Here is a 27,965-nt window from a genome sequence, read left to right as displayed (position 1 = left end):
GCGCGCGGATGCTGAGCATGCGCGCGCCTCTGGCTCGCTGGGGTGAGCTGCATAGAGGTCCTTGTGAGTGGCGCGAGACCGGAAGTCTTTACTTAACGTGAGTCTCAAGTTATTGGGCCATCACCTCGACTGTGTTCGTTTTTCATCTCTCAGAGGTTGAATGGCGGTAGATTCTTTGGGTTTATGAGATTTAGCGTGTAGGACTACAGTGCTCATACATAAGCATTACTTTAGTTGCTGCTTATAATAGCAATATGAATTCATGTCTCTCTACCCCAAGCTATTGAATGTCTACTTTGCAAGCACAATGACAACTAAGCGCTTTTTATCAATAAGCTCATCAAAGTTAAATTTAACATGCTGCAGAAAGGCAAATATTGGAGCGGCTCAGTAAGCATAAACTCTAGAAGGAAATTCTGACGAGATACGAACTTGTGCTGAGATTCTAGGAAAGGGGTAGAGGAAGCAGAATCTGCTTTGAACTGAGTATCATAGATCTTTGTTCATGAGGTGGGTGGAAGGAAGCAGGGCTGGGGAAGTTATTGTTAAGAAAGCAGCAGTCACTCAAAGGAAGGGTCGTGTGGCCTCACCAGGTCCCGTTAGAAACACTGTTTAGAGTTCTGTTAGGAACTCAGTCTGACTACCAGCATGGGGTGAAAGGCAGACTCAAGTTTCCTTGGACACTACAAAGTTAAGATAAATGTGTAATGCTATGATCCCAAATTCCTTATCTGAAGTTCTGCACCGGGGTTGTAAATCCATCCTGCTTCTCTGGATCAAATGAACCCCCCGGGCTCACATTTTTTAGGCAAGAGTAGAATGTTCCATTCTCAGATAAAACTTCAAACAGCAAAATTTCTCACAAACTGGTACTAGGGGACAGTTTTTTAGCACTATAGCTTTGAGTTAGTTTGCAAAGACAGTTTTAAATACCACCCCAGTACTATAATTTATCATCTAACAAAAATCTAGTGTGCATCTACTGTAGTCAAAAAGACCTGCAAATAATAAAAAGAGCCTTGCAGGGAATATTATTGGAGCATAGAGGGATATTTGTGAAATGTATTCTTTCTCAATGGTTTTACTTCTTCATGTGTTTCTGACACTAGAAAAATAAGTTCTGTCCCTGCTATAAGTGCTGACAATGGTTAATTCTGCTTTGATTGCACTGTTTCATGTCCTGTCTTCCTTTTCTCCCAAGTTGGTATTTCTCACCTCTTGCAGCCCATATTCCATGCTTTGTATAAGATTAAAGCAAGAAATTACTGCCATCAAAAGCAAAATATTTAATACTAAACAGAAAAAAATTGTTTTTGACAAGGACAGGGACAAGTATGCTGAGTCACTCATTTTTCCATTCAATAAATATTTACTGATTATGTGTCAGACACCAGCATGAGGAAAACAGACACACAGTCTTTGCTGTCAGTGAACTAAGAGTCTTGTGGGGATACAGACATTACCCAGCAAATCCTAATAAGGGAAAGTAGTCTCAGTCATGAGACTCTAATTGAGATATTCCTTTATGTTTGGGGATGACCTGAGCATAGAAAGAACCTGTGTCTTGTCCTCCAGATAAAGCCCCAAGGAATGATAAGATTAACAGAAAGATCCTCTGAACCAAGGTTTTAGATGAAGAGTTTGGTAGGAAAATTTTAACAGGCTATCACCCAGGGAAGGTGACAGATTTACAGTGGCATAAGAGCAGTACAGTAGAGGTAGCTAGGTAGGTGACAGTAAAATATGCCTGATGACAGCCCTGGTCTACTACAGATCACAAAGAGAAGCATCAAACAGCAGTCATACCCTATTATCCTGATAGCTGGCACGGAGCTGAAGGTAGCTGATACAGAGCCTGAAATAGTGCTTCAGTCAACATGTATCATGCAGATGGAGGCCGATGGATGCAATGGTCCAGCCACCGCAGGGGATCTTCCAGGTCCCAACGGAGAGGGGTAAGGGACTGAATAGCACCGTGAGTATGGGGTCAGAAGGACCAAGACAACTGATGGTTGCTAGGTACTTTATTTAGAATTTACTGAATCTTATATAGACAGAAGAGGAACTCATTATTAGACAATAATCCCATGGAATTGCTTATCGTCTCAGTTCAGTCACTACCACAGACGTCAACAAGTTTACAACAACTATCCTTGAACATTATCTTCCCTTAACCAGGCTCACACACAGCCCCCAGCCATAGGGAACAACCAGGACTCTCAGTTCCCTGAGGTCTCCTGGCTTGAGATAGCTTTACTAATCTCTTTTACATTCCTCAGGCCTGGGAAAAAGAGTGCATTCCAAGGTAAGGGCTTTGCTTTTTGTGAGAGACATACTGTCTCCTCCAGGAGTTACCTCCGGCTAAGACTGCATGCTTCCCACAGATGGACAAAAGATGTTTCAGCAGACACCAATGGGGATATATACTGAAGACCAGAACGCAGAGGAAGAGATACCTATCCATTAAGTGGATGTCAGAGAGGAGAAAATGGCCCCATAACAGATGCCTTCACTGATGTAGATGCCAATAGCCTCCCCACCTTAGATGCCATCCTAAGTCAAAGGTGGGGAAGAGGGATAGAAATGACAGAATTTACATTTGAAATGACTAAGGAAACACTAAAACAATTAAATGAACCTGAAAGATAACTGTTTTAAGTTTCCTGCTCTCGTGAGAATGGGGCTTGAGGGAGAGATTTAAGTAAAAGTTACATTAAAGCTGTATATTATATAGAGATATTACAGAAAAATAAGAAATGTCACATTGGAATTTATGACCTATGCAATTTCTATATGCTACAAAAGCTTTTAGCAGGGTATACCATGATCAGATTTGTATGTAAAACAAAAATTACCCTGTATGCCTGTAAAGAATAGACTGAAGTTGGGTCAGGAGTAGATCAGGGAAAGCTGGATTTTGCCAGAATGAATACAGAGGGGGATACTGTAAGCCCAGGAAATAGTTTGCACAAAGGTATGCAGGCAGGAAAGTAAAAGGCATATATATGGAATTCTGAATGACTACCAAGTGGCTAAGATAGGATGTATTTCAAAAACTAGAGAAAATGAATCTGGAAGGCTATGCATAAAAGTTGGACTTTGTATTGTAAGCAGTGAGGAACCACTTAAGCTTTATGAGTGTAGTAAAAGACTAGCAGATTGTGTTTTAGGAATAAGGAAGTAGAATGGGTGGGGATTGTATGATAGCAGCAAAAATCCAGACACAAAAAGACTCTAGGCTCATTTTGTATTTTCCCTGCCCCAGCTATAGTACTAGGCATTTCACTAATCGCTGAGAGTTTTTGGTTTTGCTTTGTTTTATTTTGTTTTTTATCAAGAATGTTAGGTTTTACCAAACACTTCCTGCATCTATTGAAATGATGGTGTGGTTTTCCATTTTAATCTGTTGGTGAATTATGGTGATTGATTTTTGAATATTAAATATACCTTGCATTGCTGAGATAAAGCTGACTTGGGCATGGTTTTTCTTGTCATGGTCATGGACTTTCAGTCAGAAGCAACTAAACATTTGCCTGGATAGTTTTTGACAAATGACTCTTTCCCCAAGAGTGGCTTTAGTACTAGGCAAGAGTTCTGAATTAAACAAAATAAAACAAGCCTTTCAGTGGCTTCTTCCAAAGTTCTTCTGTCTTAAAGAGAGAGGTAAAATAATAATGGCTGTTTTGGGGAATGAGGGTTTGAAAGTGCTCCAGCCCAGTTTTTCTCCCTATAGTACTTGGAATGTAAACTTTTTTTTGTTTTTCCCAAGGCTACCATAGTTCTGGGAACAGGGGATGGGATACGGGTAAGTTAAAACAAACAAAACTGACTGTTCTTATTGATAGTCCTCCAACTTTCATGAAAAAGCCTCCCAGGTTGCTGAAAGACTTTCAGTAGTCTTCACAGTTTTCAGAAATGTAGATTTTTATAGTTTGTCAGTTTTCTTTTTGTTTTTATGGGGGGATAAATTTTTGGATATCCTTACCCTGCCACTTTTGCTGGAGTCCTCAATTGATTACTTTTTTTTTTTTATAAATTTATTTATTTATTTTTGGCTGCGTTGTGTCTTCATTGCTCCGTGCTGTGCGCGGGCTTTCTCTAGTTGCAGGGAGCAGGGGCCACTCTTCGTTGTGATGCACGGGCTTCTCATTGCAGTGGCTTCTCTTGTTGCAGAGCACAGGCTCTAAGCACGCGAGCTTCAGTAGTTGTGGCAGGTGGGCTCAGTAGTTGTGCCTTGTGGGCTCTAGAGCACAGGCTCAATAGTTGTGGCGCACAGGCTTTGTTGATCCGTGGCATGTGGGACCTTCCTGGACCAGGGCTCGAACCTGTGTCCCCTGCATTGGCAGGCAGATTCCCAACCACTGCGCCACCAGGGAAGCCCTTGATTACTTTTTGAGTGAGCATTGACAGTTTGTCTTTCAAGGATTTTTAAAATTTATGTTGCCAAAATTATCGGCATAACACTGTAACATTCCGTTGTTATCTGTGCAATCCTTAGTGATTTCACCGCTCTCATTTCTGATATTGGTAAATTGTATCTTCATTTTTTTTCTCCCTAATCACAGTGGTAAGATGTTTATTAATTTAATTGATCTCTTCAAAGAACCAAATTTTGGATTGATTGAGTTTTGCATTGCTTTCTGTTTTCCATTTCATTGATCTCTACTCTGATCTTTACTATTTCCCAAGGTCTGCTTACTTTGGGTTGAATTTTCACTTCTTTTTCTAGTTTCTTAAGTGGAAACTAAGATTATTGTTTTGCAACCTTTGTTATTTTCTCATATATACTTGTAGTGCTGTATATTTCCCCTCTTAGAACTGCTTTAGTGGCATCCCACAAATTTTTATATCTTGTCTTTTCATTTTCATTCAGCAGAAAATTCTTTCTAATTTAGTTTTTGATTTCTTTTTGACCCACAGGTTATTTAGAAGTGTATTCTTAGTTTCCAAATATTTGGGTATTTTCCAGATAGCTTTCTGTTTTTTATTTACTTCATTTTTCTTCAAAGAACATCCTTTGTATGACTTAATTCTTTTAAAATATATTAAGAATTTTGTGGCCCAGAATATGGTATATTTTCAAGTTCATTAGAAAAAAAGATGTGAATTCTATTTTGCGGTGGATTACCCTGTTAGGTAAATTAGGTGAAGTTGGTTGATAGTGTTCAAATTTCCTATATCTTTACTGATTTTATGTTACTAATTTTATGAATTAATGAGAGAGTAGTGTTGAAATTACAGACATTTGCGTATTTTTTGTTGCCATTTTATCAGTGTTTGGTTCATGTCTTCTGATGCTCTGTTATTAGGTATGTAAACATTTAGGTTTATTATGTACTCTTGATGAATTAAATACTTTATCATTATGAAAGGATCTTCTTTATCTGGAGTAATGTTCTTTGTTCTGTAATCTTCTTTGTCTGATATTAGTATCATCATTCCAACATTTTTTTGATTAGTGTTTGAATGGAATATATTTTCCATTCTTTTAACTTATTCACATCTTTATGTTTAAAGTTTAAGAAAAAACAGATTTATTGAGGTATGATTGGTATATAAAAACTGCACATATTTAAAGTGTACGAGTTGATGAATTTGGGCATATGCATACACCTGTGAAATCATCATCATAATCTAGGAAATAAACATACCCATCACCTCCAAAAATGTTCATATGTCTCCCTCTTGCCTTTAGTTAACATGAGATCTACCCTCTTAACAAAAATTTTAAGAGTGCAGTACAGTATTGTTAATGTAATAGGCACTATGTTACACAGCAGATCTCTAGAACTTGTTCATCTTACATAACCGAAACTTTATAAACATTGAACAACAAATTCTATTTTCCCTTGCCCCTAGCTTCTGGCAACCAACAATCTATTCTCTGCTTCTATGAGTTTGGCTATTTTAGATACCTCATATACATAGAATCATGCATTATTTGTCCTTCTATGACTGGCTTAATCACAATGTAATGTACTTCTAGTTCATCCATGTTGTTTCATATGGCAGAATTTCCTTCATTTTAAGGCTCAATGATATTTCATTGTATGTGTATGTCACATTTTATTTTTTATCCATTCATCTGTTGATGAACATTCGGATTGTTTCCATAGTTTGAATATTGTGAATAGTGCTGCAGTGAACATGGGAGTGAAGGTATCTCTTGGAGATCCTCATTTCAATTCTTTTGGATATATACCCAGAAGTGAAATTGCTGGATCATATGGTAGTTCTGTTTAATTTTTTGAGGACTCTGTTTTCCATAGCGGCTACCAGCAATGTCCAAGGGTTCCAATTTCTCTATATCCTCACCAATATTTGTTGTCTTCTTTGTGGGGGTCGAGGGGATGATAGCCATCCTAATTGGTGTGGCAGGATAGCCACTGTGGTTTTGATATGCATGTCCCTCATGATTAGTGATATTGAGCACTTTTTCATTTTGGTCATTTTTATGTCTTCTTTGGAGAAATATCTATTCAACTCCTTTGCCAATTATTTGAGTCATTTGTCATTTTGCTATTGAGTTGTAGGAGTTCCTTATATATTTTGGATATTAACCCCTTACCAGATATGTGGTCTGCAAATATTTTCCCCCATTCTGTAAGTTGTCTTTTCATTCTGTTGATTGTCTCCTTTGCTGTGCAGAAGGTTTTTGGTTTGATGTAGTGTTGCTTATTTATTTTTGCTTTGCTACCTGTGCTTTTGGTGTTATCTTCAAGAAATCATGGCCAAACCAATGTCAAGAGTCTTTTCCCCCATGTTTTCTTCTAGGATTTTTACAATTCAGGTCTTATGTTTAAGTCTTCAATCTTTTTTGAATTGATTTTGGTATCCATTTCATGATTTTGCATGTGGATATCCAGCTTTCTAAGCACCATTTGTTGAAAAGACAGTTCTTTCTCCATTGTGTACTCTTGGCTCCTTTGTCAAAGATCAGTTGACCACTTATACTTGGGTTTATTTTTGGGTTCTCTATTCTGTTCCATTGGCCTATATGTCTATCTTTATGCCAGTTCCATACTGTTTTAATTACTATAGTTTCACATTATATTTTGAAATTAGGAGGTGTGATGCCTCCAGCTTTGTTGTTCTTCCTCAAGATTGCTTTTGTTCTTTGGGGTCTTTCTGGCTTAATATCACTTATAGGTTTTTTTTTCTATTTTTGTAAAAAATACCATTGGGATTTTGATGGGGGATAACATTGAATTTGTAGATTGCTTTGGGTAGTATGGACATTTTAACAATATAAGTCTTCCAATCCATTAACGTGGATGTCTTTTCATTATTTATGTATTCTTTAATTTCTTTCATCTGTTTTTTGTAGTTTTCAGTGTTTTCTAGTTTTCAGTCTTTCATCTGCTTGATTAAGTTTATTCCTAATTACTTTATTCTTTTTGGTACTATTGTGAATGGGATTGTTTTCTTAATTTCCCTGTATGGATAGTTCTTTGTTAGTGTAGAGAAACAAAACTGATTTTTACCTGTTGATTGTATACCCTGCAACTTTACTGAATTCATTTATTAGTCCTAACAGTTTGTTTGTGGAGTCTTTAGAGTTTTCTGCATATAGGATTAGGTCATCTACAAACAGAGATAATTTACTTCTTTCTTTACATTCTGGGTGCCCTTTATTTCTTTTTCTTGCCTAATTGCTCCCACTAGGACTTCTAATATTACATTTAAAAGTGGCAAGAGTAGGCATCCTTGCCTTGTTTCTGATCTTAGAAGAAAAGCTTTCAGCTTTTCACCATTTACTGTGATGTTAGCTTTGGGCTTACTATATATGCTCTTTGTCATATTGAGGTAAATAACTTCTATACCTTGTTTGTTGATAATTTTTATCACAAAGGTGTGTTGAATTTTGTTAAATGCTTTTTCTGTATCTATGATGATAATCATGTGATTTTTGTCCTGTATTCTGTTAATGTGGTATATTATGTTAATTGATTGGAATATGTTGCACCATTCTTTTTTTTTAACATCTTTATTGGAGTATTATTGCTTTACAATGGTGTGTTAGTTTCTGCTTTATAACAAAGTGAATCAGCTATACATATACATATATCCCCATATCTCCTCCCTCTTGCATCTCCTTCCCACCCTCCCTATCCCACCCCTCTAGGTGGTCACAAAGCACTGAGCTGTGTTGCACCATTCTTGAATCTCAGGGGTAAATCCCACTTTGTCATAATGTATGATTTCTTAATATGCTGTTGGATTCAGCTTCCTAGTATTTTGTTGAGAATTTTTGCATTTAGTTCATCAGGGGTATTGGCCTGTAGTTTTCTATTTTTCTCTTTTGATTATTTGTGTCTAGTATTTATTATTTCCCTTCTTCTAATAACTTTGGGTTTGGTTTATTTTTCTTTTTCTAGCTCTTTGAGGTGTAAAGTTAGGTTGAGCCCTTTTCTTATTTTCTAATGTGGGCATTTATCACTATAAACTTCCTTCTTAGAACTGCTTTTGTTCCATCCTTGTTTGATTTATTTGTTATTCAAGAGAGTGTTGTTTAATTTCAACATATTTGTGAATTTTCCTTCTTCTGTGATTTCTAGTTTCATTCCATTGTGGCCAGAAAAGATATTTGATGTGATTCAGTCTTCTTAAATTTGTTAAGACATGTTTTGTGACCTAATAAAATACAGGGTATTTTCCACCTCAAACACTGTAGTTTTCATCTCTAAAAATTTGATGGGAGTTTTTTTTTATTGTCCATGTTTCTACTTAACATCTTCAATCTTTTCTTTAGCTTCTTGAACATATAGAATATAGTTAAGATAACTTTTTAAGGTCCTTGTCTACTAAGTTTATTATTTGTGTTATTTCTAGATCTCTTTCAATTGATTGATTGGTATGTTTTATTCTAATTGTGGGAACAGGAACTATGTCTGTCTCTATGAGTGCCTCTGACACTGTTTCCTCTAATCTTTTCAGGTGGTTCTCTCAGTCTCAGATAGTTTCCTTAGCTGTGTTTGCTGATCAGTACTCAACTGAATACTCCAGGGGAACACTCTTCAGATCTTTAGAGTTCTCTCTGTGTGCATCTTGCTTCTCTGTGGTACTCTGCCTTGCAAACTCTAGCTACCATGGCTTCCCTGGATTCTCATCTCTCAACACAGAGACACCATGGGTCTCTGCCTGCATTTCCTTTCCCTATGCTACAGTGTGGAGACTTTCTCTAGACATTAACCTGGGACAATTGTAGGACTCACTTTTTTTGTTTCTCATCACTCAGGGATACCTGTCCTTCATTGCCTGATGTTTTGTGTCTTGAGAGATGTTGTTTCATTCATATTTTGTCCAGCCTTTTAGTTGTTTAAGTCAGAAGGGTGAATCAGATCCCTCTGACTCCATCTCAGCTGGATTTAAAGAATGGTTGGATCCTCGAAACACAATTTAATGAATTCTTATTACCCAAATTCTGTCTAATTCTGAAAAGTAAGTTGCTGTGGCTAGTGAAAAAGCAATAAATTTTCTTCTGCTGGTTGTTACAACCTATTTGCTTCCTATAAAAGTAACTATTAAACTTTCAGAGACTTCATTGAAAAATCATTATCAGGAATTACATATTGCCATGTCAAGCATAAAACCTGATAGAAAAAAAATGTTATGTTCATGGAATCAAGTTCAAATTTCTCAGAAAATAAAAATAAAAAGATTTAATTTAGAAGTTTTATACCAATTAAAATTTAATATCTTTCTTAATACTTTATAGTTCATTTTTTTGTCTGACTTATGTAATATGAAGAAATTAATAAAATTTTCCACTAGCCTGACATAGATGCCCTCAAAACTCCTTTAGTTTACTTCAGTGTGCTGTACATATTTGATCTTTCTCTGTGTCCCATTACATGAAAATGTTTGTAACCCCTCACATGAAAAGTGAGTCTAAATCTTGAAAGACGCTTTGCTATAAGTAGCAACTGTAGAGGTGGGGATGGGTATGAGTGAGCTCATGACTGTTGGTAGGGGGCACCCAGAAAGTTTGTGTGTGTGCATAAATGTGTGTTTTAGTTTTCCTTGTTGAGAGGTATAATAAAAGCAAAAGGAAGGTCAGATTTGATTTAGAAAGGAGATCATTTTATAGTCATCATTGCATTACTAGACATCTTGTAGCATACTGGTTGCAAAAATGGCTTCAATCCTCTATCTCTCCTTAGATCCACACTCTATCTATTGTGACTGTGCTTGGAGGTGGCTTATTTTACATGATTGTTATAGCAGTTGCTAACTGATACACATCTGTTGTAATGCATTGGAGAAAGAATTCAGTAATATGCGGATCCTTCCACACTCAAACATGTTGGCAAAGCTCTCACAGATGTTAGATATATCTGCTGAGGTGGGCTTCTTGACTCCCAAGCAAAGATGTTGCCTTACCTTTTGAATCATGCAGGAGTGAATGTTTGTCAGATCAGGTACCTTGGCTCATGACTCTGGTCTCCATGGGCAAGGCAGGCAGTGAAAGCTGCCCTAAAATTTCATAAGCTTTCATTCATAATTTTAGCCAGATATTTGAATATACGATAAAATGAGGCAAAGCATTCCCAGGGCAAAGTGGAAAATGCTCATATCATCCATTTTTAAAAAGAAATATGATACATAGTCTGAGAAGGCAAATGGGGGATTTAGATTTTTAATGTAAGTGGGGTTTTGAGTCAGTCATTTTGTTGTAAAGAGAGACTGGGAAACTTGACTTGAAGCTACCTTTGCAGAGCAGGCTCTTTGTTTTAAATTAGATTTTAGGTTTATTTAGGGTTGTTTGGGGTTTGATATACTTGGAGGAGGGGTTAGAGTCACCATGCATAAGACTAACCTTAACTAGAGGTCCCCCAACCTCCAAACACTGAGGTAGAATAAGAGAATACTCTTATAGTAAGAATAAAAGGGGTTGGGCAATTGAGTAAATGAGAAATACACAGTGGTCCTCACACTTAGGAATGAGGGGACAACCTCCTGATAATTGTTAAGGGTGAAACAATAGTCTATGTGTAAAAGGTAGAATGCTAGAATGGATGATTACTGATTTAAATGTTTCACTGAAATCAAATTCTCTTAAGATCTGCCTACTATGGTTTATATCTTATCATATCTGCTTTTATTATAGAAAGTTTCATTCTGGGCCATATTGTCATCTATCTGTAAGCCATCACAATTAAGTTTCTGCTCCTTTAAATTAAAACAAGAACTTTTGTTTTCAAAACCCACAAAAACTAAGTAAAATTTAAGAAATTTATGTCAGCTCTGAGATTTTCAGAAGATTTCTTTAGAAAAGATTCATAAAAATGCAGATGGTAAGAATATATAGTTAGATTTAGGGAATTTCAATTTTAATAACATAGAGTAAAGCACTGTCTCTTGTCTATAATTTAATAAGGAAAATTTTCCTGGGATCATAAACTATGAAATTATAGCCTCAGAGGCTTCTCAATGACAACTAACACTAAGATTAAATAAGAGCTTTAGAGTTAAACATCACAGCATCATTTTATTGAAGATTATATCTTTGTAAATAGTAGCTATAAAACTAAATCAATGGATTATGAAATTTTTACCACTAGAAGTTAAGGAGAAAAGTTTATGGGCAAGCTGAATCAATAATTTAAGATTGTAGACTAAAGAAATTAGTGGCAATATTTTTTAGCTGATAAAACTATTTGTACCGTATAATGAAATGCTAAATCTTCATACAGAAGTTTTCAAATGGAATGTAAACTTCTGTAATAATTAAAGTAAGTCCTAAATAATCTCCATGAGGATAGGGACCTTGTAGGTCTTGTCCACAACTGTGGACTCAGCACCCAACCTAGCACCTGGCCCATAGTGAGTGTGTGATGTTCACCGTGTTGTACTGAATATTTCAATTTAAAGTTGGAGCTGCTATGCTACACTTAGACACAAGAGGGCATGATGGAACCTGGTATAGGACAGGCTGTGCTGATTTTCTTATAAACTGTGGTTTTTGTTTTTTCCAGTTGTTCTTTATGAATAGTAGGTCACTCTGGCTGACCTTCTATAGCATAGCAGTAACATATAGTAAGGACTATTAAAAAGCTGAAATTTACTGAAATTTATATTTACTCCTATATAAAACTTAATAACTACTTTCATTTATAATCTTCATCTTCTTATTTGATCTCTGGGAAGCATTTAGTACCATTGGCCTCTCTTCAATCTTAAAATATTGCTCTCTCCTCTTTTCTTTTTACATTCATGGACTTTCCTTTTCAGTCTGTCAAATGGGCCTCTCTTTCCAAGATTCCCTCTTTGACCCTCTCTGTAATCACACTGTGTCTGGACACTTTTGCTCTGTGACTTCAGTTATATTGTCCCAAACTTATATAACTCTAGCTTAGCTCTCAGTCTTGAGCTCTAGACCCCTATGAAACTGAGCTCTGGGCTTTCCAACTAGAAATTCAAATGTGTTCAAAGATATCGCATCACTCCCTACCCCAAACCTGTTTCTCTCGCATTGCTTCGTCCATGAATGACAGTACCATCCAGACAATGGTCTAAGCCAGGTGTCTAAGCAATCATTTAGAGTTCTCCTTCTTTCTCAGCTTCCACATCTAATTAGATCCTCTGGGAGACACTATTGGTTGTCTCTCCAACAGCCAATTCCAACCTTCTCTTCACTATTGTTAGAACCTACCTCCCACTATAGAGGCTGAAAGAGCCAGATTTTGTTCTCTCAACTTTCCTTGCATTGAAGGCATGGGCATTTGGCCCAATCTGATTAATGGGATTCTAGGAAAAATTTTCCTCTCTGATTAAAAAACAGAGATGCCTGTACAATGGAGGTCTCCCCTTCTTTCCTGTTATGGGCATTGCTGTTTGAGGATCCAGTGCTCAAGGCTGCTGCTTGAGACCATGAAAAAGAGAAGAACTACGTGGAGAAGTCAACCTGGAGTTTGACGGGCATGTGTCAACTGTGCCTGACTACGTTCTTCTTATGTAAGAAAGTGACTCCCAATTACTTTCATACTTACACTTGAAATTTTCTGACTTAATGTTGTAAAGATACAGCTTGAAGGCCAATTGACTTTAGCTCCTAAATATCTCTTGAGTCTGCCTCCTTCTTTCAGTCCCTTGGTTAACCCCTCTGTTGGGCCTTTTTTATTCTTGCGGGGATTGCTGCAACAACAGCCTGACTGATGTAACTTCTTCCACTCTTGTTTCTTCTTCTCCAGGACCACTTTCCCTCTGATATCAGAGAGATTTTAATTTCAAACTTCAAGTCAAATCACACCTCTTCCCTTGTTACGAAATTTTCAGTGGTTCCTCTTCAATAGTAGTTAAGTGATCAGACAGTTCCTAAGCTTCAGCTACTACTTCAGCTGCTAGATCGACTTCCCACATTTCCATAAATGTGGTTGGTAAGGAAACAGTGAGCTTAAGTGGATTGAGATGTTTATCACTCATGAGACATCAGGCAGCACGAGCTTCCCCTTTGCTCTTCCCTCATGTCATGGGGGCGATGCAGAGTGGATCCTGGTGGACCTTGCAAACATACTGGATGTAGGTCACAGCTGAGCTTAGGAAACCAGTTTTTTTTTTTAAGATTTATTTATTTATTTATTTAATTTATTTGTGGCCTCATCAGGTCTTAGTTGCAGCACGTGGGCTCTTTGTTGTGGTGCGTGGGCTTCTCTCTCTAGTTGTGTGTGGCTGTGGGCTTCTCTCTCTAGTTGTGGTGCGTGGGCTCCAGGGCGCATGGGCTCTGTAGTTGTGGCGCGCGGGTTCCAGAGTGCGTAGGCTCTGTAGTTTGCAGCACACAGGCTCTCTAGTTGAGGTGTGCGAGCTCAGTAGCTGTGGTGCGCCAGCTTAGTTGCCCCGCAGCATGTGGGATCTTGATTCCCTGACCAGGAATCGAACCCACGTCCCCTGCATTGTAAGGCAGATTCTTTACCACTAGACCACCAGGGAAGTCCCAGGAAACCAGTTTTATAAGGGAGTTGCAAGCTGCAAGCCAATCTGTCTATTCTTTGCTTCCAAAGGAGACATTACCTTAAGTATCTTCATCAGGAAACAAATCTGTCCTTAAACCTGGAGAGAGACACTCTTTTAGTCTCTGAGGATGTTTATTGTATAAACATCCTTGAAAAGATAACCTGAGACATGCAGAAATGCAATGCAGAATTGTTCCCAACAAATAGGAGCTAGGTTTGAGAATCAAACAGATCTGGAATTAAGTTCATATGTTAATTTATATTAAATTAGATGGCTTCCAGATTTATTTCTCCAGCCCCAGAGTCTTTTCCCTAAACTCTAGTCCTATATATCCAACTTCCTACTTGACAATTTCTAGTTGATTTGAACGTCTGATAAGAATATCAGTCATACAATATCCAAGTCTAACCTCCTGGTATTTACCACGAAACGTCTTCCTCCCAAATATTAATGACTATTTACCTTTCTGGTTGCTCCAGCTTCAAATCTTGCTGTCATTTTTGTCTCCTCTCTTTCCCTTACACCCTCATATTCAATCCATCTGCAAATCCTGTTGGCTCTACTTTCAAATATATTGAGAATCTGACAACTTGCCACTCTTCTACTGTTATCACACTTGTACAAAACACTACCTCCTGCTGTCTGAATTATTGAAAACATCTTCTAACCAGTCTCCCTGCTTCCTCTCTTCAGATTGTTCTCAGCATAGTAGCCAAAGCGATCCTGTTAAAACATATCCTTCTCCGATCAAAACCCCATTTTCCTATCTGGAACAAACACCAAAGACCTGACTGTGAACTACAAGGTCCTGTGTGATCTGCCCCCTCCACCATTACATCCAGATCTCATCTTCTGCTCTTCCCTTCTCTCCCTCAGCTTCAGCCACATCAGCCCCCATCTCAGGACCTTTCTACTTGCTATTTGTTCTTCCTTACATGCCTTCCCCTTAGATATCTGCTCGTCCAACTCCATCACTATTTTTAAGCAATTACTCAAACGTTGCCTTCTCTCATGTATTCTCTGCCTACTTGACAAATAACATCTCTATGCCTAACAAGCATGTCAAACTTACCATGTTCAACAAGAGGGCCTTCCTGAACATCTTACTTAAAATTTCAGTCTCTACCACCTTCTGTTTCACTTCCGTGTTTCATTTATTTCTATCTGCTAAACTGTGTGTGTGTGTGTGTGTGTGTGTGTGTGTATAAAATATACTTAATTTTTATTTTCTTTGTTTTCTGTTTCCCTCCCTAGAGTATAATTTTCTTGATGGTAGGTATTTTTATCTGCTGTCTTCACTACTGTAATCTCAGCATCTGGATCACGCCTCTCACACAGTAGGTGCTCAATAATCATTTGTTAACTGAATGAGCTTTGGCTTTATCCCTTATTTTCCACAGGCTTTGGAAAAGTTAATTAACCTAAGCCTTATCTTTCTCATCAGTAAAAAGGGAAAAACAATAGCACTACCTTGTCGGATTATTGTGAGGGTTAAATGGTATAATGTGTATAAAAAATTTAACATGTATAGTGCCTGGCACACAGTAGGCAGTCTGATTTCCTAGGGCTGGAGGTACCTCGCCATCCCCCTTCCAGTTTGTATTAGCCATGAATCCTCATAGCATTCTGTGTCTTACATTGTACATTAATTGTTGAAGTTATTGTCTAATTGTTGTTTGTCTGCCTAGCTTGGTGTTTGACTTATAGTAGGAACTGAGGGGAAGAAAGTAATTTGGTAGGTTACAATATCCTTTAAATACATTATCTAATTTGATCCTTAGAACTAACCTGTGTGGGGAATAGACTGGTAAAATCATAAGAAAAAACTGAGGTTTAGCGGGATTCACAGCATTGCCAAATCTTATCTGGTGATGATTTTGTTGTTGTTGTTTAGATAAAATGAGTCTCACATTTTCTAAATGGTACTGAAATGAAAGCATTTTTGAAACAGAAGCAATCCATATACCCATGAACATTATGTGAGTTCTTCAATTCCCAATTGTGTTGGACCTTCCCAGGCTTAATTTAAACACATTTTTACCATTTTGATGAAATTGTGTTAGAAGTGAGATATCACCTTTATTCTCCTCATTCTCTGTGCTTCACTTATATACCTATTATTGGTAGATCAAACAAAAAATGCCTAATTTTGTTAAGTAGTTTGTTCTTAAAGAAGAGATCAACTCACAACACAAACAACGTTTGTCTTCTCAAAAATAAAATATAGCTCATTATTATGTGCTGTTTGAGGATTTAAAGATATATCTTGCTTCTAAATTATGTCTGAATGACATTAATTAAAATAACTGTGTAATCAGTATTTAAATATTCATTAAGTCTTTGCTAATATCTTTTCTAGTAATTGTTTTGACAAAGTAATTTATAGAAAACATCACTATCTTATCAATTGAAAATTATCATCTTACAAATAAAGATAGTTTGGGAGTACCGATAGGTGATTGAAATAGGAAAGATATTTGACAAGGAGGGAGCAGTTTCTTGGCATCTGGGGAAAGCTGGAACGATTTTTCTCTGTGTATTAGTTTCCTGTTGCTGCTGTAAAAATTACCACGAACTTAATAGCTTCAAGGAGCACACATTTATTATCTTATCATTCTGGGAGTCAGAAGTTTTCAGTGGGCCTCATTGGGCTAAAATTAACGTGTCAGCAGGACTGCCTTATTTCCTGGCTGTTCCAAGGGAGAATCCACTTTCTTGCCTTTTCCAGCTTCTAGAGGTTTCCTGGATTCCTTGGCTCATGGCCCCCTTTAATCTCCAAAGCCAGCAAAGTCTTTCTCATGATGCCATCTTTCTGGCTCTCACTCTTCTGCTTCGCTCTTCCACATTTAAGGGACTGTCATGATTAATTACATTGAGCCCAGCTGGATAATCCAGGATAATTTCCTTACTTTAACTTCAGCTGATTAACAACCTTAATTCCATCTGCAACTTTAACTCTCTCTTGCCATGTAATGTAATGTTCACAGGTCCTGGAGAGTAGGATATGGACATCTTTAGGGGCACATTATTTTGTCTACCATAGTGGGTAACTCAAAGATAGAGGCCTAAGATTGTACCATATAATTATGGTTGTTTGTTTAGGTAAGGAGTTAAGGGGTGAATACACACTACAATTTAATACTTGCTCACATCTCAGCTTGCTATTTATTTTAAGAAGTTATCATTTTAGAAAGTTCTGATCATGCTTTGTGATCCAGATTGAACCCATAACTGGCAATTACCTTCTTTAATAGTACTTATTTTTCTGCTGGCTTGCCACTTTTATTTTTTTTAGCAAATGATTTTGCAGTTATCAATAATATATGCCAATTGGATATGACTGTCTCATACTTGATATCCCTTTCTTGTTATCTTCTGGCAGGTAGTGAACAATGTTATTCATTATACTAATTTTAGCTCATATAGATTTCTACCCACCACCAGGGGAAAGGGGTTGCATTAGAAATAGCAAGAGATGCAAAAACAAATAAACAGTAGTTTTCAAACACTTAAAGCATTTACAGAACTTTTTCTTCAAATTATATATTCTGTGGAAGTCTGTAGACCATTATTTGAAGCACATAAAAACCGAACTGTGTTGTTGGCAGAGAGAAAGCTCTAACCTCACTCCTCACTTTCTTGGCAAATCCATCTTGAAAAAGAGTAAATTCATGTGCCCTCAGGAAGGGTACTAGGAAGTTAAAGATGAAACAGATAAAAACTTTTATTTTGTATTTATTTTTTATTAAAAATGTTTTCCCCAGCTTTATGGAGATGTAATTGACATATAGCATTGTGTAGGCTTAGAGTGTACAATGTAATGATTAGATACGTGTATATATTGCAAAATGATGCCACAATAAGGTTTGTTAACACATCTGTCCCCACACACAGGTAAAATTTGGGTGTGTGTGGGGAGAACTTTTAAAATCTACTCTCAGTAATTTTCAAATATACAATAGAGGATGGTTAACTATAGTCACCATGCTGTACATTGCATCCCCAGAACTTGTTCATGTTATAACTGGAAGTTTGTACCCTTTGACCACCTTCACCTTTTCCCCCCATCTCCCACCCACTGTCCCTGGCAACAAATAAAACTTTTAGTAGAAGGCAGAGTGTCCAGGGTAGACAAAGAGTGAGGTACAATGTGGTCTGGAAGTCCAGGAAACAGAAAAATCATAATAAGCTGCTGGAATCTGTGGTGCTGAAGTCATGACTTAAAGTTCAAATAAGATTTTGGACGAGCCAAGACAAAAAGGAAGCAGCACAGCAGAGAGTAAAGAGGTGAGTGAGGGCAAAGAAACCAAAGAAGACAGGCCATGTTTGTGGATAGCACATAGTTCATCTGGACACCAGCATTGGCTGAATTTAAGAGAAGACTGAGAATCTGAGTCAAGACATGGCATGGGGCAGGCTGGGGAAAAGCCTTAAATAGCAGAGTGAAAAAAACTGGGTTTATTTGCTCATGGGAAACTTGCACTAAACACTGGAGTCAGGAATTAGAAGCAGGTTGGATTAAAAAAGTGAAGCTCATTTATAAAAAGCCATTGATAGCATGACAGTCTCCTTTGAACTAAGCAAAAAATGCATGTTGGTGAGCCATGACGACTACTTTGACTTTCTGTCATGCCGTGTAGTGTGTCCTAGCTTGTGACAATGAATGTGCTCAGTCATATCTACTGATCCCAAAGATTTTCTTCCTTACAACCCACTCTGCTATTTTTTGTAATAGCACACTTGAAATTTTCCTATCCCTAGAAGGGCATTTAACTTGGTTTAAACATAGAGTTCAGTGAATATAAAGCCTATTTTTTGCGATGTTGCATCCTTGACAATGGTTTCATTGTGGTGAATTCCCACAGGAAGATCGATTTGGCAGATGTGAGGAGGACTTTATATGACTTCAGACCTCAAAGGAAATCACAGCTTATTTTCATACATTCTGTCAGTGTTTGTTATAAAAGCTTAGTAGATTCCACTGTCATATCGTACAATGTATAGTTTTTCAGTAACAACTTTTTCTTTTAATTGAGTCTTAAGCTGAGTATTTCTACCACATTCTTTCAGTTGCTATTGCTATGTTATTTGTGTAGATTTCTGGTTCACACCACTGGGAAAAACATGCATGGAAACTTTTATTCACTTTCTGGGGAAAACCCACCAGTGAGGGGCCCTTTTGGCCCCATCTCTGTAAATGGCACCATCATCCCCTCAGTTTCTTAGGCAAGAAACCAGGGAGTCATCACCGATGTTTTCTTTTGCTGTCTCCCATTAATTAGATTTTTTTTAGACGGTGAAAATTATCTGCCCTCTAGGCTCCCCACCATTTACAATGTGACTTTAGCTCCTCCCATCAAGAGATAGATCTACTTCTCTCTTTGAATTTGAGTAGGCCTTGTAAATCTTTGGAGAAACGCTTTGTAACTTAACTGATTAATAGATGTGCTATTTCCAAGCCTAGGTGTCAAGCAACCTTGCACATTTCTGCTATTCTCACCTATACCACCTATACCTCTGTTCTGCCACCATGAGAACAGACCTGGGCTAGCCTGCTGAAGGACAAAAGACCATGCACCATGAATTAATTGATTCATCCCAGCTAAGGCCCCAGACATGTAGGAGAACCCAGCCAAGATCAGCAAAGCTATCTTACAGCTGATCCGCCATGTGCTATGTGCTGTGAGCTCTCTTACAGCTCAGTTCACTGAGACACATGAGCAAGGTCCTTCCAAACTTTCCTGGCCCTAGCTAATCCATCAGTTTATGATTTAAGTAAATGCTTGTTATTTTAAGCCACTAAATTTTGTGTGGTTAATTATGCAACGAAAGCTAACTGATATATCCTCCTTCACTTAATTGTTCTCTGAGTATTATAGCTTTTAATTTATAAAGACCTTTACCTTAATTAAATTACCTTTACCCCGCCTTAATATAATTTCTCTGCATTTCATTTTCTCCTCCTTTACTGCCTTCTGTCTCAATTTTAATCCCACCTCATTTCTACTACTAAAATAGTCATGTTATTCTTCTACTTAAACCCCTTTAATGGTCATCATTTTCAATGGAATAAAGCACACACTGCTGAAGGGAGTCACCCTGATGGCTATGAGCCCAATTTATTATGTCAGACTCCCTGGCTCCCTCACTTTCTGGCTGTGTGACCTTGGGCAAGTTACTAAAGCACTCTGTGCTTCAGTTTCCTCATGCTTAAAATGGAATAAAAACGAGACTTTGCAAGTAGAGTCTAGAATAGAACCTGGCACATCATAATTATGCAAATTATATGTACTACAATTTTTACTCCTTAGTATGAAATATAAGACCTTCTGTGAACTGGCTCTTTTATTCTCTCTCTAAAGTTGTATGTCACTATGACTTCTTCACGACCCAAGTCAAAGCCCTTGGTTCTTCCAATATGTACCATGTTGTTTAAAGCCTCCATATTTTTATTCATGTTGCTTCAATGTTTTGAGTGCCTGATTCCTGCCTCTCTTTTCTCTGGCCTCTGGTCCCCTTCTCTGACTATATGAACTTCTTCTCTTTCAGTGCTTGCCTCAAGCAGTGCCATCTTAATGAAGTCTTTTCTAGACTCCACTGGTATAATTAGTTATGCCCTGATTCATGCCCCCATAGTATCCTGCCCATACTCTTTGCATGGTATGTATTGGCTTATACAGTCCAGACTGTCGGTTCCTTTTAGGAAAAAACAGTGTGCTATTTGTTCTTGTTTCTCCATCATCTAGAACAATGCCTGAAACATAGTCTGAACTTCAGGAATGATGATTACAAACTTAGGACACTATAAAGACACAGAGGAAGTAATTGAGAAGAAATGAATCAGGCTCTAATTTTCTGTTTCCAAAATGCTAAAGCCACAGGTGCTCTTGGAGTGATTGCAGATAACTATAGGCAAGGAAGCCATTGGGGTGGGGCTGAATGTAGGCAAGAGTGTGTGGGTAGGGCACTTGTGGGTAATGGTGTATATCCTTGTGGATCTTGAAAAACTTGGAAGATGATAATATAACTAAAACACTAGGGAAAAGCTGAAGTCCAGGAGCATGGCATTACTAAAGACATGTAGAAACTGCTTACTTTGGTTAGAGTAGACAGGTTCCTACCATTTTAGCTACTATGAATGAACGCAAGGACAGTTTAAAAGTTGGGATCTTTGACAGTAAGATAATCTTCAAGTTATGTATGCTGTGTTCTAACTTCATGCTTTTTATATATTTTTTATTAATATTTTCTCTTCTTATAAACTTAATGTTCTTAATGTTCTTAAAAGGAATGATGGGGCTTCCCTGGTGGAGCAGTGGTTGAGAATCTGCCTGCCAATGCAGGGGACACGGGTTCGAGCCCTGGTCTGGGAAGATCCCACATGCCGCGGAGCAACTGGGCCCGTGAGCCACAACTACTGAGCCTGCGCGTCTGGAGCCTGTGCTCCGCAACAAGAGAGGCCGCGATAGTGAGAGGCCCACGCACCGCGATGAAGAGTGACCCCCGCTTGCCACAACTAGAGAAAGCCCTTGCACAGAAACGAAGACCCAACACAGCCATGAATAAATAAATAAATAAATTTAAAAAAAAAAGGAATGATGGAATGCTTATGATCATATATGCTAATGGACATAGTATCAGGAATGTTGGGATGGGAAATATTTCATGAAGTTGATTTTTCATGCATTTAGTGAGCCAAGTTTGTGATTCCCAATGATTAAAAATGCACTCAGTAGAATCACTGTTTGCAAACCAAACTTCATGTAATACTTCAATGGAGAAAGTTGGAACTCTATATCAGTTATACAGTAACTCCCCGTAGCTTCTCCCCCAACAACTGGAAACCATCATTCTACTTTCAGTCTCTATTATAAGAACTTCATATAAGTGGAGTCATATAGTATTTGTCTTTTTGTGATTGGCTTATTTGACTTGGCTTAATGTCCTCAGGGTTCATCCCTGTTGTAGCATATATCAGAATTTCCTTCCTTTATAAGGCTGAATCATAAATCATTGTATGTATATAACACATTTTGCTTATCCATTCATCCATCAATAGACACTTGGGTTACTTCTAAGATTCAGCTCTTGTAAATAATGTTGCTATGAACGTGGGTTCATAAACATCTCTTTGAGACTCTGCTTTTAATTCTTTTGGTTAGATATCTAGAAGTGGAATTGCTGGATCATATGGTAATTCTATTTCTAACTTTTTGTGAAACTGCCATACTGTTTTCCACAACAGCTGTACCATTTTACATTCCCACCAACAGTGCAAAAGGATTCCAATTTCTCTACATCCTCACCAACACTGTTGGTTATTTATTTATTTGTTTGTTTATTTATTTATTTGTCATCCTAATGGATGTGAAGTGATGTCTCATTGTGATATATATAGGGTGAAATTTCACTGTAATTTTGATTTGCATTTACCTAATGTTTAGTGATGTGGAACATATTTACATGTGCTTATTAGTCATTTATATATCTTTGGAGAAATATCTACAGAAGTCCCTTGCCCAGTTTTGAATCATGTTTTTTTTTTTTTTTTATTTTTGGAGTTCTCTGTCTATTCTGGATTTTAATCCCTTATCAGATATATGATTTTCAAATATTTTCTCTCACTCTGTGGGTTGCCTTTTTACTCTGTTCATAGTGTCTTTTGATCCACAAAATTTTAAATTTTTCATCAAGTTCAGTTTGTCTCTTTTTTCTTTGGTTGCCTGTGCCTTTGGTGTCATATCCAAGAAATCATTGCCAAACCCAGTGCTATGAATCTTTTACCCTATGTTTTCTTCTAAGAGTTTTATAATTTGAGGTCTTATGTATAGGTACATTTTGAATTATTTTTTGTATATGGTGTTAGATAAAGGTCTAACTTCATTCTTTTGCATGTGGATATCTAGTTACCTCAGCACCATTTGTTGAAGAGACAGACTGTCCTTTCCCCATTGAATGGTCTTGGCTCTCCGGTTGAAAATCATTTGATTGTATAGGCAAGGGTTTATTTCTGGGATTTCTATCTTTTCCATTGGTTTACATGTCTGTCTTTATGCCGGTACCACACTCTTTTGATTATGGTAGCTTTTTCATAAGTTTTGAAATCAGGAAGTGTGAGTCCTCCAGCTTTATGTTTTACACATTTTTGTGACACCCTGATCCATGGGCGCACTTAATGGATCCTTCAAACACTTGTGGATTTAATGATGGAACTGCAACTATCATCTAATGTGGGACATGCTGGGAAACTTGCTCTTATCTTGCCAAACCTAGAATAATTTCCACAGAACTATTTTCAACAAGAAAATATCAAACATATTTTTCATACTATAAATTATTCCAAATACTGCTTACTGGTGAAGAATGAATTGATTTATTCTCACAGCGTTTTGCCCTCTTTTATATTCATTAAAATTCAGGTGATTGGTATAACAGAAAGAAAATCTTTTTCAGTTTAGTCATGGATTCTGAGCATAAAGTTTTTCCAATGCTAGAAAATTGATCTGGCACCATTTCTTATCCATAGCAAAATAGCATGATCTCTTTATTACAGTTTTGACTTAACATTATGGTATGGATTAAAAGTCTAAGGGACTATGATAGAGGATGTTAAGGTTGTATTTAGCAATGCCATGATATAAAGATATGAAGACAAAGTGATTAGAATCTAGGGAAGTAAATATCAGAAGTGATATGCATTATAAATCATCTTAGTAAAAGAAGCCTAGGGCTAGGCATTCTAGTTTATTTGAACCATAATTTTCTGTTGTTTTAAATTTATGAGCATAATATTTATCTTTTGCTTTTTTTTTCTGATTACTTAAGAGTTTCAGAACTTTAAGGCATCTGAAAATCATTGTATTAGTTAAAGTAAGACTTGTGTGCTGTAATAAGAACTAACAGTAGTTTAGTGGCTCATAGTTTCCTTTTCCCTCATGCTGTAGTCTGAGATGAGCATTCTAGTTGCCTACAGCTGTGCTCTGGGCAATCGTTCGGAGTACCAGCTTCCTTCTACTTTGTTTTTAATGATTCCCTCGGGCATGTCTTTACCAGCTTGAGTGCGCTGGTTTCAGGCACTTCCTTTCTTTTGTGTGGGAGTTGAATACAGGACTCTCTGTGCAGATTTTAGGGGTGGGGGGGTAATGTCACTTCTGCTGACATTCCATTGGTGAGAGCTCTGTCACTAAGCCACACCTGGCTACAAGAGGAACTGGGAAATAAGGTCCTGGGTAGGCACTCATGCCAGCTATAGCTCTCTTACTATGTAGAAAATGAAAAATGAATTTTGGATAACAAGCAGTGTCCTTCTCAATCACCCAGACCGAAGCTCTCAGTTTCCTAGTGAGGGTTAGGGAGACTGGAGAGCAATTAATCACTTACCACCTATGTGACCTTGGACATACAGCCTTTACCACTTATCAGCCATCTGACCTGGACTACCTAACCTTTACTGCTTACCACGGATGTGACCTTGAATACATAATTTCTACCACTTACCACCCATCTGACCTTGAATAATTAACCTCTGTCATTTATTTATTATAGACATTGGACATATAATCTCTACCATTTATGTGACTTGGTCTCATGACCTTTACCACATAATACCTTTATGACCATCTTGTAATTTCTACCACTTAACACCTATGTGACCATGGCCTATAACCTCGATAAGCATATTTTTCTCATCTTTACCTCATAGGATTGTGTTAGACAAGGTAATTAATATAAAGACATTAGAAAAATGATGAGCACATAGTGCTCAATAAATATATGCTGCTGTTGCTGCCATTACCACCATTGCCACTCATGTTACTACTATTTGTATTACCTAGCTAACAGAAAACTAATAAACATGATAATTAATGAATGTTTCAGGACCTCCAACTTATTAATATAGAGTTTAGTTATTGCTAAGCATAGAAATGCTCCTGAATTAAAAAGTTATAGTCAATATAATGTCACCTTTACAAGCATTTAATATACACACTTTAATAGTATGTAGTAGTTATAGTCTCAGATTAAATGGGAGAGTAACACATTTGTATATTCTGGTTCTATTTGCCAGTTTTAAGATTCAGTGACTCGTTTATTGGATATTGGTCCTATAGGAGAAATTAGAACATAAAAAGATAATTTATTCTGAATATAATATTAGAGTTAAGTAAGCTATCAATGTATTTTATTCATCCTTTTGTTATGCTAACATCCTAGGGAAGCTAAGTGACCCTGATGATTATTAGCTCAAAGCATAAACCATTTAGTTGGAAACAGAAGTCAAAGAACTAAAAACTCCAAGTAGCTGTTTGCCAGATTTTCCAAAATGAAATTCAGTTAATTTGTAAATAGGTCCTTAAATGCAAATGATTTATTCCTTCCTGCATGGAGCAAAATAACTTGGACAGTTGAAAAGTCCTTATGAACTAAAGAGTAAACAAATCACTATCAAAGTCAGAATGCATTTTCCTATGTTTTACAGACATCACAGCAAAAATTTTAAGCATTCAACTTCAATTGATGCCATAGCTTGCTTTGTCTTTTCTCTAGATCAGTTTATGTATATATTACCTAGAGTTCCCTTACAAAGTGTGTTGATACCTCAGTTACCCTAAATGAGAGTTCATACTTGTTGATTGCATGTACGGTGTGATTTTCAGAGAGACTATCTATCTGTAAACGTGCAGTTTTTGATGTATATTTTAAAGGCTAGCAATAATTCAAAGAAATTTTCATAGAATGCAGAAGATCCTTGATATTTGTAAATTATGTGTGTGCGAGCACACATACACACACACACATACAAATTTAATGAATTTATATTCTGTTGAAAATGAACCTGAGAATGAAATGAAGTGTTATTGCTGGTGATGGAAATAATGAGAAGATACAAAGTGACTTATTAGAAAATAGAAGCTTGGACTAAATTAAGAACAAGCAGTCAAATCTGTGGTGGCTTGGCTGATGTCATGAACAAGTCCACCATGTGTTTTATGCAGAAATGTGAAAATAAGAACCCTGAAATTATTTCAGTGAGTGCTCCAGGAAGAATTAGGTTTTATAGGTTTATTAGTGGAAACATTGAGAGCTGTTTTGTAAAATCGATAAGGGTATGAAAATACACCAAATTTTTACATTTAGTTATGATATATTGAAGTAAATTATGTGCATTATAATATTTAAGGATTTGGGGAGTCTTTATAGCCTCAGCTTATGTTCTCTGCAGTGGCAATGTTTATTTAGCAAAGAATAATCATTTCACTCACCACTGATCTCTTAGTCATTAAACACATACTGTCAACCTGTAAGCCTAGACATTGGATTGTGTTCTGTCTGGATTTTGCTGAAGTAGCACTAACATGAAAATGTAGTTTAAGGCCAACTATTTAAAAAAAAAACAACTCTAGTTTATGTTTATAGTTACAGCTTTTAAATCAATATTCAAATTAATTGATTTTCAGAATATACTGAAAGTGAAAAATGTGTCACTACAATTAGAATTAAACAACAGTGTGTATTTAATTGTGCACAGTTAGACAGTAACTTTCTAATTTTCATGAGAGATTTCATGGAAATGCAGGTGAGAATCATCCAGTTTCTTTCATTTTATTTTAGTAAAGGTATGTTTACTTGAAACTAATATTCTACTATCAGTCAAAACATTTTCCTGAGTAGTCTCATTTTATTTCAGTTCTTCAGTTTGCAGATACTAACAAGTTTTACCCCTGGGGGTCGCTATTTATCTATATTTTGAAAAACCAGTTTCTTGATGAAGTGATGTAACTGGATAACTGTTGTGTGTGGTTTACAGTTTAAAGAAACATTGCTGCAGGAAAAGTCTAAATTTAGACCAAAGTTCCTAGGGACTAAAATACCATCCTTTGTAAATTAAGTGATTCCACAGAGCCAATGATTTTTCTAGAGATTTCATGGAGAGATAACTAAATAGTAATTATGTTCAAAATAGCCATGTATGTATTTCAGGAGACTTAAAAATGCTTTACCAATTTGAGGCAGTTACGGGCTGGATGCTTTCCCAGCCCCCAGGGAATGATGGAGGAGACATGGGGCTGGGAAGAGGACAAAGGACTCAGGCAGGAGAGCTAGGTTCTACTCTGGCTCTATTTTTCACTGGCCAGGGATCTGATCCAGTCTCTTTTGCCCAGCTTTTCCCTTTGTAAAATTAAGGTAGAAGGCTCTCCATTATTTCAATACTCCCTTCTGGTCCTATCTTTCTAAGAGCCCTAATCATTATCTGTCAGATTTTAAAGTTTTCAGATGAAAGGGAATGAAACTATTTTTACTCTTTCATCTCCATGGTAGACAAATTTCAAGATAGCAAAACAAAAGTACTATTTTTTTTTTTTTTTTTGTGGTACAGCAGAATGAAATGACTATCACTAGAAGATTTTCTTTTTCAGTGATGTGAAGGGGGAACTGATAACCTGGAAAGTTTATAGCTTTTTAGGTCAGGTTCAGTGCTCTTCATCAGTTTTGCTTAAAGAATTATTATTTTATCAATGCCTATTTTTTTTTCAATTATTCACTTGGTGCTGATTGATCCAAAAGAGTAAAAAGTCCTGGCCCAAGAGCTTCTGGATTCTTTTTCTTTCCCAACTTACAGCCAAGAAAGCTTCACTCTCAATGAACTGCGTACCCTTCATTTTCAGGCTTGGTGCTCTTTCAGTCTCCAGGACTAGTTCTGTGCCAGATGTCCCTTGATCCTGTGCCTCTGATCAATGATAACAAAAATACCTAGTGTTTGTAGCACACTCTAAAAAGAATTTTACACATTAAATTTTTTTTCATTAACAACCCTGCGAAATAAAGCAAGTAGTATTACCTACCTAATTTTGGACTTCTGGAAATCAAGATCCAGAAGGAGTAAGTGATTTATCCAAGTGATTTGTGCAGTTTATAAGCTAACCATGAATTGAATCCAGATCTTCAGTCTCCAAATGTTTACTTTCTGAAGATCCAGATTCTCTTTTACACTAAGTTCAGTTCACAGAATT

General features: G+C 37.0%; 1 long non-coding RNA gene across 1 annotated transcript; it reads left to right on the top strand.

Moving 5' to 3' along the window:
* The first annotated feature begins 17 nt into the window (after positions 1-17).
* Positions 18-21,288, top strand: LOC118896007. The gene is made up of 3 exons (XR_005020062.1): positions 18-97; positions 1,774-1,955; positions 21,242-21,288. It is a non-coding gene; the product is annotated as an uncharacterized LOC118896007 (long non-coding RNA).
* Positions 21,289-27,965: the final 6,677 nt, after the last annotated feature.

Source organism: Balaenoptera musculus, chromosome 5 (genome assembly GCF_009873245.2).
Source record: "Balaenoptera musculus isolate JJ_BM4_2016_0621 chromosome 5, mBalMus1.pri.v3, whole genome shotgun sequence".
NCBI lineage: Eukaryota > Metazoa > Chordata > Mammalia > Artiodactyla > Balaenopteridae > Balaenoptera > Balaenoptera musculus.
The sequence above is the reverse complement of the archived record's forward strand: the minus strand, read 5'-3'. Positions and strand labels throughout refer to the sequence as shown.